Source organism: Lissotriton helveticus, chromosome 1_2 (genome assembly GCF_964261635.1).
Source record: "Lissotriton helveticus chromosome 1_2, aLisHel1.1, whole genome shotgun sequence".
In the NCBI taxonomy this organism is placed as follows: domain Eukaryota; kingdom Metazoa; phylum Chordata; class Amphibia; order Caudata; family Salamandridae; genus Lissotriton; species Lissotriton helveticus.
Genome location: NC_136058.1, coordinates 335,290,938 through 335,306,996, shown reverse-complemented (window position 1 = coordinate 335,306,996; position 16,059 = coordinate 335,290,938). Strand labels below are relative to the sequence as shown.

Genomic DNA, 16,059 nt, shown 5'->3' with positions numbered 1-16,059 from the left:
GATGTTCAATGCCAGCATCAGATTCTTGTTGGCACTAGATGAATTGATAACACATCATTCTATCATTTATTCTAGATCTCTGTCAGATTGGATGGACACATATAGACCATATACATATCAATTCGTTTAGCTCCTATATTGAATAAAATTCGCATCAGGCCAGGGCATGATTTTTAGACAGTGCTGTCTTTTAACAGCAAATGCAATGGTGTTTATGTCTCTCTCTGCTCTGCAGACATTAATAAGTGTTTAATACCGACAGTTAAATAAAGTTACCTGCCAGTTGCCTTTGACAGATACTTTCTTTTGTAGATATATTCTTTAACTAGTCTTTGAAGTCTAAGTCAAAGACTGTCTATAAATATTAAAGACTGTCTATATATATATTTTTTTTTCTATAAAAAGTGTTTCCGCCCGGTTTCGAACCGGGGACCTTTCGCGTGTGAGGCGAACGTGATAACCACTACACTACGGAAACCCACATGGCCCTTATGAGTAGCTTTTCGAAGAAATCTCAAAGAAGCCGAGGAGCAGTCCCGCTGCGCATTGTCCTCATATGAGATTGCATTTATAAGGCGGCTTCAGAAAGTATTTCTAAAATTGTTTTAACTCAGTTTATTACTGTTTGTGATGTTGTCATGCTCCGAGCCTGCTGCAGCAACTCACTCCCAACATACAATTATATTCTGACTTTTTATGATTAAGCTAACTTTTCGCTATGATTAGTAGGTTCACCGCTCAGTTTAGGAGACACCTCGGCTCTGAGTCAGCCGGGGCAGGTGCATGGGGGAGTGTGGGGCTGACCGACCCTTCATGCTTCCAGCGCCCTGAGGCTGCTCAGCCGAGATCCGTCCCCGCCAGAGCTCGGACGAGTCACCAGGACTGAAGAGTCTCGAGTTATAGAAGTTTTCAGAGCTCTTTTCACCTTGTTTAATTGAAAACGGAAACAACTTGAAACTTTGAACCCGTTTTTCCTCTTCTGATTTTTTGTAAATTCGGTTTGAAGAATATTTGACCCCGAAATCTGAGGCAGCCAATGTCTGCAGCAGCTGTGGGGATTGACTGCACCCACCGCACCCCACGGCTCTGTATCCCGGCTGAACCTCACTCTCCCAAGATCTGTGGGAGCTGCACCCTCTGAGCCCGGGCTGAGCTACAGCTGCAAGTAGAAACACAATCTTTGATGGTAGATAATGTGTGACTTTTACCTTTTGAGATGGAAGCATTTCTTTTTTCAGCAGGATGGAGTTACAGGAGCCTATATAAGTATGTCAGGATGGCCGAGCGGTCTAAGGCGCTGTGTTCAGGTCGCAGTCTCCTGGAGGCGTGGGTTCGAATCTCACTTCTGACAGGTTCGTTTGCGTCTTGCATTCAGTGTTTTTCCCAGGCACCTTATCTCAGACAATGTCAACATTACATTACAATGACATACTTCTCGCCAGCAGGGGCTCTTGAAACAGTAAAACTAAACATATAAATCAAATGGAGTGTTTTTCCCAGGCACCTTATCTCAGACAATGTCAACATTACATTACAATGATATACTTCTCGCCAGCAGGGGCTCTTGAAACAGTAAAACTAAACATATAAATCAAATGGCCTTCACTAGAGGGACTGGGATCAAGCTATTTGTAGTGCAGCAGGTTCAGTGGCACCAGGGTCCACAGCGTTCCAGTTATAGTTGTGTTTTTACTTCCATATTCATGGGATGGGAAACCCTTTCTATGCCCCTGCCTCGCGCCGAGGAGTGGGCGTAGGGGGAGGGAGGGGGCGGATATAGTATAAATAATGGTCATTGCAGGATGTGCTCCTGAACGTTCATTATTGTGGCTGCCTCAGGGTTAGAGAAGTCCTTTATTAGCGCTCCGAAGCAGGGCTTTAAGTGGGTGAAAGAAGTGGGGAAGGAGACTCCAGAAGGGTTGTGACCTATAGCAGAGTTCTGCAAATTGTGCCCCCCCCCCCTTCCCGAGGGGCCCTGGCTTCATTTCCAAGGGGGTGCAAATGGCTCTTGATGTACTTGCAAATAAGGAAGGCCTGGAAGCGCGAATTTATTCACTTGCCTTTGACGCGTTTCCAGGCAATCTTGATTTGCATACAGCAGCTGAAGGGGGGGGGGGGGGGGCAGTGAGTGGGGTGGCAGGGTCAAGGATGTGGCAAAAATTAGCAATATATTCTGTAATAGTTTTTTTTTTCTAACCTTCTGGTAACTGCATACAAAATTTATGGGCACACTTTAAATAGAAAATAAACGCAAGTTAAACTAATCAATGTTACTACAAAACCTCAGTTTCCTGTTGCAATCAAGGCAAATGTCTGTTTGTGGCCAGAAAGCAGCACCAATAGAAGTATGCAGCAGGAAAGGGCCAAATGTATGCGGCAGGGTTAAGTAAATGATGTTATAAGAAAATGCAAATAATACGGCTTAATATGGCATATTTTCTGATAGTATTTCATTATGTTTCCATTTGTACAGATGTGAATACTGTCTGGGCAAAGATTTCACTTCATTATTAACAGTTTACCCACGAAATACACCAACAAGCAACTGAAAGGTGCCTAATCACCTTTGGCGAAGGTCTATCCACTGCGTGCCAACATGTCACTACATTCCTAATACCTCTTAATCTGTTTGAGCTGGAAACATATTATTTTTGTTAACATTCGCCGAGTATGCAGCAGATGACTAATAAGTGATGAATGCAGCAAAATTCATAATTATGCGGAAAATGCAGCAGAATTGCATAATTTCAGTGGTCCTGCCAGAAAATCACAAAACGGAATCCTAGTTGGCGCAGTGGGGAATAGTGGCATGTGTATATATAGTGCCAAAAAGCCAACGCCTGTGACAGAATCACTGAAAATATGTAAGACATAATTTTTATCGATATGTTTTAGTAAAAAAGTAATCAGACTACATCTGGAAACATTTTGATGAGTGTTCGTTAAAAAGATGCACTCAAGAACTCAACTGATGACCGCCTCACATTGCAAACACAATAAGATGAAGGACGGAGCGCTGAAACTTTTCAGACACTCGGCCCCAGTCACATTAAATCTGGGTTGAGTCCATCATTGTTCTTTTGCTCACTTTGTCATCCTAGTTCAGACCCAGTCATATGCAAATCAGTCTTGACCCTGTGCCTCATGGGAATAGTCCAGCCCGAACTGCCAAGCCAGGTCTTCCCTGGCCCGGAAACAAGCATCCTGGGACCGGTCTCGGGGTAACAACCCTCATCAGCCAGGACAGCTTGAATCCAGTGGCAAAGTGAGCAAGGGACCCACGTCTGGGCATACCCTGCCAACTTAAGGCGAACAAAGCAAAGACAATAAGATGCTGGATGGAGAAATGAAACTTTTCAGACACCCTCACATTACCTCTCAATAATAAGAAACATTCCTGGAGCTACAAGCAACTTCATTAGTTCAAGCCTTTGTTGTGGCCTGATATTGACTCAACGTCCCATTGACAAATCATCACTTAATCTCCATGTGCCTAAAAACAAAACAAAAAATCTGACCCTGTGTAATGTACCTGGTGCTCATGTAAAGGAGCGCTGCACTGCAATACCCTTGGGCCGAGTTTGGGCTGAATAGAACTCCCAAAAAACAAACGGTACAGAGCCTGTTTCAAGACTGTAATGATTTTTAGGCATTGATGGGAGATGGGTGAAAGAGACAGAGGAGATATCCTTTTACTCATGGCCGCTGCGGTCTGTCACTAGTGCAAAGGGTGCAGTTGCATTGGTGCTAGGTTTGCAAGATGAACACTACGCACTGATTATGGGGAGCAGAATTTCTGGTTTTGATGGATGAATTTGCTCATTGTAGGTTTCAGATTTATTGTGGATTATGAGCTACTGTAAAAGTATCCATTAAATTATCTCAAAAGCCCCGACCCCCTGCTCTCAGTTCTGCCCGTCCACTCGCCAGTCATTGCCATAGAATTTTAAAGGAGGGGGCCAACTTTAAAATATTTTGCTTCGGGGGGCCGCAGGGAATTTTTTTAAATCAAGAGCGTGGCTTAAACATAGTACATATCTGTGATTCCCACAGTGTGCTCACCGAGTGGAATTTTGGTTGCTCAGAGGTTTTATTGCATCTAGAAATATGACACAAAAACTGACACACACTTAAAACCCCCCAGCACTATGGCGTTTGTCAATGCTTTTTACTTGTTACAGATGTTTAAGATGAATGAGTAACAGCAATAATTTTGCTGTAAATAACATTGAATTGGTTCAATTACTGTGGTATAAACATTACTGAGGCCTGTGGAAGAAGAGATGGTCCTCAGAGGGTCTCCCTCACTCCAGTTATGTTCACTCTGTGTTAGAAGTGTCCACCCTTTTAATCTCGTCTCCTCCATCCACGTATCACCCACACCTCATCTTTCTTCTTCAGCACCTTCTTCTCGCCCTCTCCTGAATTCACCACCTCGCATCTCCTTGATTCCACCACTCCCCAAACACAACACATCCACTCACTTGTTAGAACTGCATTTCTTTAACTTATTTATATATTTTTATTTTCTTTATTTCTAAAGCTCAACACTTACCCCCAGAGGGATGTCACAGTGCTTAGTCACTGTCTCACTTACCCACTGAGAGGTGACACTGGGTAAGATACATCATATCATCCATTAGCCCGGAAAAAGCCAGGTTTTCAATTTCTCTCTAAAGCATATCCTTACTGTTAGACTTGACCCGTGTGTATTAATATTTGGCCATTTAAATCATGTAGTATGTAATTTTAAAAGTATTATTTATAGGCGTGTGTGTGCCATGGAAGGCAGCCCTCAACAGCAAACCACATCATTAAACTACACTACATACCACTCCACAGCACAAAACACCATTCGACATATTTACACTACAAAACACACAATACACCTCCACATAATTCCAGTAGACACAATACCACATTATTACTATCCACATAATTCCACAGCACACCATGCCACACAATTCCAATGCACAAATCCACTTCACACCACAGAATCCTATGCCACACAATTACACAACTAACTAATCTAATCCAATGAACATAATTCCACAACACAACACATACATATACTCCATAACACATAAGTAAAAAAATATTACCAATTTTCAAAGCCAAAAGCTCCTACTCCAACAAATGCGAGACATATTTCTTTTCTAATGCTTGTTTACCTTGCTTGTATGGGGTCCAGAGCACCTTTGCTAAATCACAGCGCTTTACACATGCAGATGTTCAATGCCAGCAGTTCATTCTTGTTGGCACTAGATGAATCACATCAGTCTATCATTTATCTTGGATCTCTGTCAGATTGGATGGACACATATAGACCATATACACAGGGATTTAATTGGGCCGGGTTGTTGAAAATGGCGATGTATATGCACATAAGCGGCGTTCATTTGTGTTCACTGTACCCCTTGTTGTAAGCAGAACGGATATCGCGAATCACTGACTGTGTTATCCCGCCAGCATAGACCCATGCACACACGTACACGACAGCCATTTTAGGCTCCATGGCCTCTCTGCCCGTTTGTTAAACCCCCGGCACCCCTCCCTGCGCGCACTGCTCATGCATCGGCCATAAGACCCTCTCCCTCTGCGTGACTCTGCTCTAGAAGTAACACTCCTGCTTGACCCACACACCTCCATTTCCTCCCAAGAACACCCTTCCCCTCTGCTGACGAGCCCCCCCCCCCAGCTGCACTTGGCCTTTCGACCCAGTCCCAAGTCCTAAGACCAAGCCTCGTGGATGTACACCCCCCTTTTTCCTGCCCAGCATAACAAAACCGGGATACACCAGCCGAAGTGCCCGATCTTATCGCCTGCCTAACCTTTGATCTGATCATCCCCTCCTGCCCTCGTGTCCTGTAGGAATGTCCGGCTGAGAGATCACAATCTTTTGTTACATTCAGGAGGGGAGGATGACATCTGAGCGACTGGTATGGGAATAGGCCCGAAGCTGGGATTCCAAGCATGTTTTTCCTACTTCAAAGCGTCTTTACTGCAATAAGGAATGTTTGTGCATCGTAAACATGTGTATAAAAGACGAAGCCTCAGAGACACTTTTTAGAGCACCTCCTGAAGACACTATGCGAGTGTCCGAAATGACAGGCTCTCCTCATGAGAAATAAAACTCTGTTCTTGTTTTCCTGCTCCCAGCGCCCGTCTCTTTATTTGGTAATTGTTCAAGATGGGAACTAAGAGGCGTTCTGCGCCAGCAGCCTGGGCATCAGGTGCGTTATGGGCTGACTTTTCCACAATTGGCGTCCCAACGCGGGGTCCATCAGCGACATAGGGTCCGGTAAGAGAGGTCCAGACGATGGGGTGAACATCTAAACGATTGGAGTATACCTGCCTTGAGAGGGCCCTCGTCCGGCTGCCGATTGAATGAACTTCACCGATTCCGAACGGACCTCTCTCAAGTGACCTACTGTCCTGACTGGAATCCCACAGGAATGCTGCGGTAAAAACATGGAGAAAGAGAACGATTGGGCGCTGGAAAAGGGAAGGCGAAGAATTGCCCACACGGTCCAGTCCGGGTAAGGTTAAGTAGGACATCTTTACGTCCGATTGGTAGGATGGCTTTATCCATCTGATTGATTGATTGATTGTACTTGAAGTATTGGTTCTCTTTGAGACATTTTCTATTTGCAAACAGCGATGAATAGGAACGTTCCTCTCTCTTTGCAAATAGTTAAGGATAGGTAATGCAGACGTTTGTCCCCCATTGTAATCCGTCATGCCTATCTTTCTCCCCACTGATTGTTTGTTATCGATTTTTATCGATTATTGCTCTTTGAGATATCCCCTGTCTACAAACAGGGAAGAATAGAAATATTCTGCCCCCCTTTGCAGATAGTGAAGGATAGGTAATGCAGATTTTTGTCCCCGTTGTAATCCGTCATGCCTGTTTTTCTCCCCAATGATTGATTGATTGTCTGGACATTTATTGTTCAAGGAATAGTTCTTTTGAGGTATTCTCTGTTTGCAAATAACGTGGAATAGAAATATTCTGTCTAGTCTTTGCAAGTAATGAAGGGTAGGTAATGCGGACCTTTGTCCCCCGTTGTAATCTGTCATGCCTATCTACTCCCCACTGATTGGTAACCTAGTTCCACCCGGACCATTTATTAGAGGTAGGTCATCCGGCTCGGCCGGAAGGCACCCCTAATAAAAAGGACAAATAAAGAAAAATGCGGATTAGCCGCTGTATTGTGCTAGCAAATAAAAATAAAAAAAATATTAAAAAATCGTTAGGTAAAACAAAAGGAATCGAGTAAAGTCAGTAGGCCACTGATGAGTTTTTGATCTTCGCTACAAATAAGAAAACGTTAGAAATAGCTCACGATAAAATACATGATTTCGCTAGAAATAAGAAACGTTAGGAATAAGCCCGTAACAAGAAACATGAAAATGGTGAGAGAAGCCAAGCTTGACATCACGGCAGCCACGAGGCAACTAGGCTTCGCCACCCCTCACTGCTCCAAACATGTCTGCCCCACCGCCTGCCACACCCTAACAACGGTAACATGAGATAGATACAAATAAGCAGATACCTACCCCCTTTCTGGAGACTCCCGAGGTGCAACAGGTTCGCGGCTGCGCCCATCCGGAGGACGAGATCTTCGACACGTGTGGGGCGGGTCCTGCTGCCGGCCGGAGGTCGACGCGTAAGGTGGGCCAGAAAAGGAGCCGAGGCCGACGGGATCCGGGCGTCCCCTCTTCTTTCTTCAATAATGGCTGCGACAACACGGGGGGGATGTCTTGCTCATGCCACCGACCCCCCCCTCGCATCTCCTGGTCCAGCCACGGCTTGGTAGAAGCTCCCCGTTCAGCCCTGAAGCGGCGCCTTGCAGACCACGGGGGGGATGTCTTGCACATGCCTCCGACCCCCCCCTCTTAATCGCCTGGTCCGGCTTCCACAAGAGGCCTGGGGTGGAGGGACCACTACGCGAATAGCCCGGAGGCGGCACCGCGCGCCGGGGTCTGTCCCCGGGATTAAGCATGGGCGGATCTAGCGGATCTCGCGTACGCGAATTTGCAGATTTACGGATTCGCAATCCACGAAAATACGCGAACTCTCGCGGATTTGCGGATTTTCCCGTTTTTGTGTTGGCGAGCGTTCGCGAGGATTTGTGGACAATTTCGCAATTGCAAACTTACTTTTCGGCTCGCAACGGCCGCGACTATGTTGTTTCTACGTCTGGTTTATCATCACAGGTTCACAGCACCCTCTGTTTCACCACTGCCACCCTCTGGGACACCCATGCCACCCTCTGGTACATCCTCACTGCCACCCATTAGGTTTGTTTATCACTGTAGATTATGGGGGTTGAAAAAAGCAAGCACACCTCCCCTACTTCAACTGCCATGAATTAATTTGGGGTTGATTAATGTGTCAGTTATTTTGAAAGTTCCAGTCTGGCTGGCACCTGCTTCCTTCCTTATCTGTAATTTGCTTTCTGTTGCAGTGCAATTTTTTTCACAGGACCTTTATGGTCTACTTGTAGCTATTCTATGAGCCTGCTGTTTGGGTCATAGCAGGGTCATAGGATAGTTGCAAACTCTGGAGGGGCCCCTCAGGAAGCACTAGAGTGAATGTTACTAATGTTAAGTTTGAACTTTTGCACCTGCTCATTGCTTTCAGTTTAGCAAAAATCGTTTTTTCTGCAATTTCGCGCGTTTTTTGGGGCACGAATCCGTGCGAGATCGATTTTGGAAGCCGCGAATGCTTGCGAATACACAAATTTTTTTTTTGCGGCGTGTATGTTCGCATGATTTTGTGCGTGTTCGCAAGGCACTTGTAGCTATACGTTTGCCAAGTTACCCTAGCGGTCGTACACGGGCGCGGCCATCTTGTTTGCGTGACGTAATTCCGTTTCCGGCCGCTATGTGTAATCTCGCAAAGTGTGCTGCTCGCTAGTACAATTTCGCGCGTGCTCGCGAGGAAAATCTCGCGCGAACTTACCCATGCGGTCGTGAACGGGCGCGGCCATCTTGTTTCTCATTCATTGCTATGGTTCTGGGCATGCTTTCTGTATCCTCTCGGAATCTCTGCCATCCTTTGCTTGTTTGAAGTTTATTTGATCTATTTTACTTATTATCTATCCCTCTATTTTTCTAGCTCTATATTTTTGTTTTCTGCTACTTTTAGTTACTTTTAAACTACTTTTTTAAACTCTTTTCTTTTCTTCTTCACTATTCTATTTCTTCTTTATCATTTAACTTTATTTCTGCCCAGACCATGGTAAAGGGAGCCGGGAAGCACCCTGAGAAGGGGAAGGGTCCCGCACCCCGTGCCCGGCTCCCGTGCGGGCGTTTGAGGGGGGAGCAAGTGGTGCCACGGGAGATCTTTAGCACGGAGGAGGTGGCCGCACTAATCTTCTACGTCCAGCGCCGCCTCCCCAAGACCATCCTGGGAGGCGGCAAGATCGCAACTGGCTATGGCATCCGGGAGCGCCGGAAGCGGTGGGAGAAGGTGTGCCGGGCCATGTTTAAGCTCTCTGGGGTCCGGCGCACCTATAACCAGGCCACCCACCGCTGGACGGATGTCATGGACCGGGAACGGGACTTGCTGGAAGCGCTCGGCGTAGAGGTCCCCGGGCTTGGTGAGTAGTAGTAGCTATTCATCACTACTCTGTTTTATCCGGCTCTGTTATTTGCAAATCTTTGTTCTTTACCAAGAGCAATAATGCTGCCGATTACATTGTAGGTAAATTATATTTCAAAATCTTCTATGCATTTCAGGTGCACTGCTCTCCTTCTCAGTAGCCTTGCTTGCTACTATGCTTATTTGTTTTGTATTTTGTGTTCATTTCATTGGCCTGAGAAATTATGTATGAGTGTAGTGTAAAGATAAGAACTGCGTAATGCTAGACACTAAGGGTCATATTTTCAATTACTGGCGCATCCCTGCAAAGTAGCAGGGATGCGGCAGTAATTGTGTGCCCTGCCACCACCACCCATTGGCCCAAAACGTCACAGAAGCCTTACGCATCTGTGCCGTAAAGGCGGCGCATTGCTGGAGTTGCGTGCCAACGATGGCGCAGCTCCAGCAATGCTCTGGGGTACCCTATCTCCCCAATGCTGCATCAAGCCGTACGTCGGCTTCAAGCAGGCGCAGGGTTTGAGTCATGCATCATTGTCCTAAAAGTGACTGATTGACATCTTGTAGATTTCCCTCAGCCACTTTTAGGATTCGTTCCTGCGCAGGAACGCCCCCTGATGGTGCAGGGCTTTACAACGTGATGCATCTCCCATATGTGTTTTTTTTAAATATATACGCCGCACCAACACCATGGCGAGTCTTTTGTTCTGCTGCTGCGTCACAAAAGACACGCAACAATGGAGGAAAATGAGCCGCAACTTCCGCAAGGGACTTCTAAATCAGCCCCAATTTTTTTTTTAATTTTTTTTTTTTATTTTGCGTGTTTGTAGAGCGCTTGAATAAACTCCCAGGGGAGTATCTCCGCGCTGTATGACTGCCGAACCTGCAGGAGATCGAGTTACATGACTGCAATCTAATTCTGAAACTGTATGGTTAAACCTGGAACAGGAACGTCTTCAGCTTTTTCCTGAAGGTCAGATGATTATCAAGCTGCCTTAGCTGGAGAGGGAGGCCATTCCAAATCTTCGGCCCCCTCACCGACAGAGCCTTACCCCCTTGCCTTGCCCGCTTGATCCTAGGAATCGTGAGAAGCAATTGATCACTGGACCGTAGAGCACGGGAAGGGACATACGGCACAAACTTGTCTGCCAGATAAGAGGGACCCAAACCATGAAGTCCTTTGTGTACCGTACAACAGATCTTAAAAACGACTCTAAGACGGATGGAAAGCCAATGAAGCCTGGCAAGAAGAGGTTTTGATGATGTTCTGGGAGGGGCATTTGCAACCAGCCTAGCTGCAGTGTTCTGCACAACCTGTAACCTATCCAGATCCTCCTCATTAGCTGACAACAAGAGACCATTACAATAGTCAAGACGACTGATAACCAGCGCCTGGACCAGGGTCTTTCTAATGGTGTCTGGAAGCAATGGAAAAACTCTGCGCAGCAATCCTATGGTTCGAAAACAAGACCCCACAAGGTTGGTAACATGCTGCTTCAGGCTGAGTTCTTGTTCCAGACAGACCCCTAGGTTCTTGACTATCTGCTTAGGCTCAGGGACTGGGCCTAGATCTAAAGGCCACCAGTCAGGAGCCCAGCAGATCTTAGCCTCACCGAAGAGCATAACCTCTGTCTTTGAAACATTGCACTGCAACATGTTCAAAGACATCCATTGGGAAACTGCTCTCATCCCCTCAGAGAAAGAATGTAATACCTCTGGAGTTAGATGGTCAAAGGGAAAGAGCAGCTGGGTATCGTCAGCATATGACACTGGAGAAAAACCAAAGGCTCTCAGGATATTAGCCAGGGGGGCCACATAGATGTTGAATAATGTAGGGCTCAAACAGGAGCCCTGTGGCACCCCCTTAGTAATCCTGGTCTCCTCGGATCGGAAATCTCCCATGGTGACACATTGGGTTCGATCCGAAAGAAAGCTCTTTAGCCAAGCCAGTGCCATGCCCCCTAGTCCACTCTCAGTCAGACGCTCGACCAAAATTTCATGTGAGATGGTATCAAAAGCTGCTGATAAATCTAGCAGCACCAGGACAGCTGATGTTCCTTTGTCCTGGAGCATGCGTAGATCACCGGTAATCGACAGCAATGCTGTTTCCGTGCTGTATTTTGGTCTAAAGCCCGACTGAGATGGATCTAGTGCACCAGTATGTTCCAGGTGATTAGACAAGTGCTTGTTGACGTGCTTTTCTATGAGCTTTCCCATGAATGGTAAAAGGGAAATGGGTCTCAAATTGGTCATGTCAGCCCATGCAGTGGCGATGTTCTTGCGGATGGGTCGCACTTGGGCTCTCTTCCACTCTAAAGGGACACGGCCTGTGTCCAAAGAGAGGTTGGCCAAACTTTGGATTACTGGTGCTAATATGCTCCTCACCGAAACCATCACTCTCGGTGGAAGCTGATCCATAGGACTCCCACTCTTTATAGTTGTGATGAGTCCCTCCACTTCAACCAGAGTGATGTTAGGGAAATTTGCCAAAGTGGAGGCGAGGACCTTTTTACTCGCTGGGGCCACAGTGGGAAAGATAACATGTCCAATGGAAGCTACGGAGGCATGAATCTTTTCATAGATGGTTTCAATCTTGTTCGTGAAGAAGCAAGAGATATCATTACAAAGTTGTTGAGATGAAGTGTCAACACTCTCACATGCTGCCGGCTTCAGGAAGGAGTTCAGTATCTGGTAAAGCATCCTCGGCGCATTTCCTACCGCCTCTAGTTGTGAGGTGATATGTTGTTTACGAGCTGTTCGAATAGCTCTATGGTATATTTTTAGCGCTCTCTGATACTCCAATTTGTCTGACTCCGAATGGGATGAACGCCAGGTTTTCTCTAGTTTTCTAGTCCTCCGTTTCATGGACCTCAAGTCTGCTGAGAACCACACCGCCTGATTTTTCGTCGGGCGGGTCTTAAAGGTTTTCATTGGGGCTATATGCTCAATAGCAATAGTTACTGCCTTTTCATATTTCTCTAGCGCCACATCAATATCGCTAGTTGTGGCATGATCTTCAATAGAGAAGACATCCCTCAAGGAATCATTAGTTATCTTATGCCATTGTCTCCGTTTCATAGGAATCTGAGTGGATCTTTTAGGAGTAGGTCCTATCTCAGGGATAAAGAATTCTATCGTAAAATGGTCTGTCCATAGATTTACAATAGGGGCAGAACACTCAATTCCAGGAAGCCTGGACAGGATGAGGTCCAAAGTATGTCCGGCCCTATGGGTGGGTCCTTTATTGCGGAGCAAGAATCCCAATGAAGAAAGATCATTTAAGAAATCCTGGGTTTCTTTTTCCTCCTTTAGCTCTGCGTGTATATTAAAATCACCCAATAGTAAGAAGTCTTTATCGCCATTAACATGAGGGGCCAATAATTCCAATAACATATTGGAAAAATTGTTCATAGGTCCAGGAGGCCGATAGATCAAAGCACCGTTCACAAAACATTTCGGCGAGGTACTGATTTTAAAAACCAACATCTCCATCTTTGCTGAGCAATATTGCTCAAGAATGGAGACCATAATACTATCTTTATGCACGATGGCTAGGCCACCTCCCTTTTTTATGGGTCTGTCCTGACAGATAATTTTGTATCCCACCGGTATTCCCAGGGTAATAGTGGGTGCAGTGTGGGGCTTTAACCAGGTTTCGGTGAAGAAACATAGGTCAGGTTCTGCCTCTGAGATGAGATCCCAGATCTGCATGTAATGTTTAGGCAATGATCTAACGTTACATAGCAGACATTTATTACGGGAACCGGTGTTAGTAGGAACCGGGGAAGCGGGCACAGCAAATAACTCCATCCGGGGCGGAGCATCCCAACAGACTGAAGTCCAGTCCTTCCTTTAGACACATGGCTATAAGAAGAAATAGTGGTGGTGGTGGGTGGATTGATAGTTTGAGTATTCACTGATCTGCAAGCAGGATGGACTTTGTCTGTCACTTCGCGTGCTGCGGACTGCTGTCTGCCAGGCCTAGGCAAACCTCTTTAGTAGTCTGTTTATTGAGTTACATAGGAACTTTCTAAGTCAACGGTCCGCAAATCAGGCAATACGAATAACGTAGTATACCACATGAGATAGATCCTGTGGAATAGTTGTCTATCTATTTGCTATTTCTCCAAAATATTTTGTTATTGTTCTTTTGAAATGTTTGATTTGGTTGACAAATCTCATCCATGTTTTCTGGTCTTTCTTTCTTTCATGTTGTACATCAGCTCCCCCCAAGGGCAAGAGGACACAGGAGGAGGAGGGTGCTGTTCAGGAGGATGCAGGCCAGGATCGGGCAGGCGAGGGCTCCTTTGCTGGCCCCAGTAAGTTTTAATTTTAATAAAGAGTACCTATTTTTTCCTAGCGTTCCTCATTCGATTTTTTCTAAATCGTCTTTGATCTTCTTGTAGACTGGATCTAAATTCTTATCCTGCCTCGAATATGACTCCCTGTGGTATTACTAGATTATTCTTATTAGTCTGTCTGGGTATATAACTAAGATTGGACATTTGGCAATTCCATTGGACTCCCCTTCTATTCAGCAATAGCTCTATGCACTGGATCCTTAGTGACTAGATAGTGTGGCAGAGTCATTTAGCTCCCGAAGTCACCGATGATTGATCCCCAATGATCTCTAGATTATCGTACGCAGGACAAGAGTACGGAGTCACAGTCAAGAAGTGTCAGAGGCACTCATGCTTGCAAAAATTCCAAAACCTTTAGCTCATCCACTCTAGTCTGGAGGACCAAAAACCACAGAGTCTATTTAAGTTTAAAAGCTTTATTAAAAGTAAACACATTTATTAAAATCTACTTTGTCATAAAACTATTTAACTGAAAACGGAAAAGTGCTTAGTGCTGACGATTAATTGGACACATTTCTTGTGGTCGAGCCGAGCTCTCACCTGGTTTGAACTTGATCCTGGTCGTGTTCTTAGGAGTCAAGCTTCTGTCTGTTAGGAGAAAAAGTGGTGCGTGTTAAAAATAAAAAGCAAGCATTCATCAGTTGTGCATAAAAGTGCAGCAAGACAACATCCTTCCCTGGAAAAAGGGACATTTTTACTTTAGAGTAGACAGTCACAAATTATTATATTGTATTCTGTTTTTTTAACATTTCTCCTAGACCAAATATTATATAGTAGTGAGTGGTGTATTCTAACATTCTTAAATGTACTTTGTAGGTGTAACATCTGGTCACGGGGCCAGCGCGGAGGTGGCGGAGTTGGGCGAGGACTCGCAGGACTCTGGGGAGGATGCGGTGCAAGAGCCGGCGGACGGTCCTGTGGGGGTTCGCACGGTGGTGGCGGGAACAGGTAAGCTATATATTCCTTACTTATTGAGATTGAAGACTGCATAGTGTGCTTTCTGCACGGGTGTATTACAAATCAACCAGGTAGTAGCCTCCTCGAAATGTACTTCGACTTAGCTGTGAAGTTTTTGGTGAGAAGAATCCCAATAAGATCTTAGATGAACGTGATGGATGGGATGAACGAAAAGCGAAAGAAGGGTGTAAGTAAGTGGGCCGCGAAATTTTATGATGGCTGGCAAAGAAGAATGATATGTGTTTGCTTGGCCCCCGAGGTGGCTAGGAAGGAAAGAATATGGTATGGTGCATGGCTGGGTCAATGATGAAGCAAGGATGGGTGGAAGGACAGCAGCCTGGGTGGGTGAAACAGAAACTGTATGTGTGCGTATACTTTGAATTAATGGATGCCTGGAGCATGGTATTATCTGACTCTTAGATAGCACATGTGTATCTAAAGAGAGTAGATGGTCGCTGGATGAACTAAGTGTTACCTTGAAGAGCATGTACCACCGCACCCGCACGTCCGTTCCAGTGTAGGGAAGGCAAGGAAAAGAAATTGTAAATTTGTCCAATACTACCATGAATAGTAGCAGTACTTTGTATTGCAACTGCAAGCACAGCATATATCCGGTTATTACGGTGGACACTCCGTACCTCTCTTAATAACTTTAGTTTAGTTGTAGTACGTCATTCATGTGTGGGTGTATCACTGTTCACTCAATATTAAGCAAAGCACCTAAAGTCATCCCATATGTCATCAAATACGTCCCATGTGAAGTGATAGATAATCAAATTATTTAGCTTCTTCATTTTCCTTTTCTAGTACTCATTTGCACTGTAGGGTGAAAGGTAAATTAATTAAGCAGTAGCCCTTGTAACAGAGTATTCTCAGTGCCACCCGTAATAGAAAAGTAATAGCTTCACCACCTGCATGTACTGGACCGGTACAGTAACGCAAGTCTGTCTCACTCATCATGGTGTGCAACTGTTTTTCTCAGGTGCAAGTTCACTGTGCTGCCATTCTGCCGGCTTGCATAAGATAACGTACCAATTTTCCTAAACAAGAGAGAAGAAGAAGAATAAGACTGGTGTACTGTCATAGTCGACTGTAATGGAAGTCCATAGTGGTCATAGAATTTGTTCATTAAAC

The 16,059-nt window shown here is 45.3% G+C and overlaps 1 non-coding gene across 1 annotated transcript; it reads right to left on the bottom strand.

Moving 5' to 3' along the window:
- Positions 1–405: 405 nt before the first annotated feature.
- TRNAV-CAC (transfer RNA valine (anticodon CAC)) lies at positions 406–478 on the bottom strand. Its single transcript has one exon. It is a non-coding gene; the product is annotated as a tRNA-Val (tRNA).
- Positions 479–16,059: the final 15,581 nt, after the last annotated feature.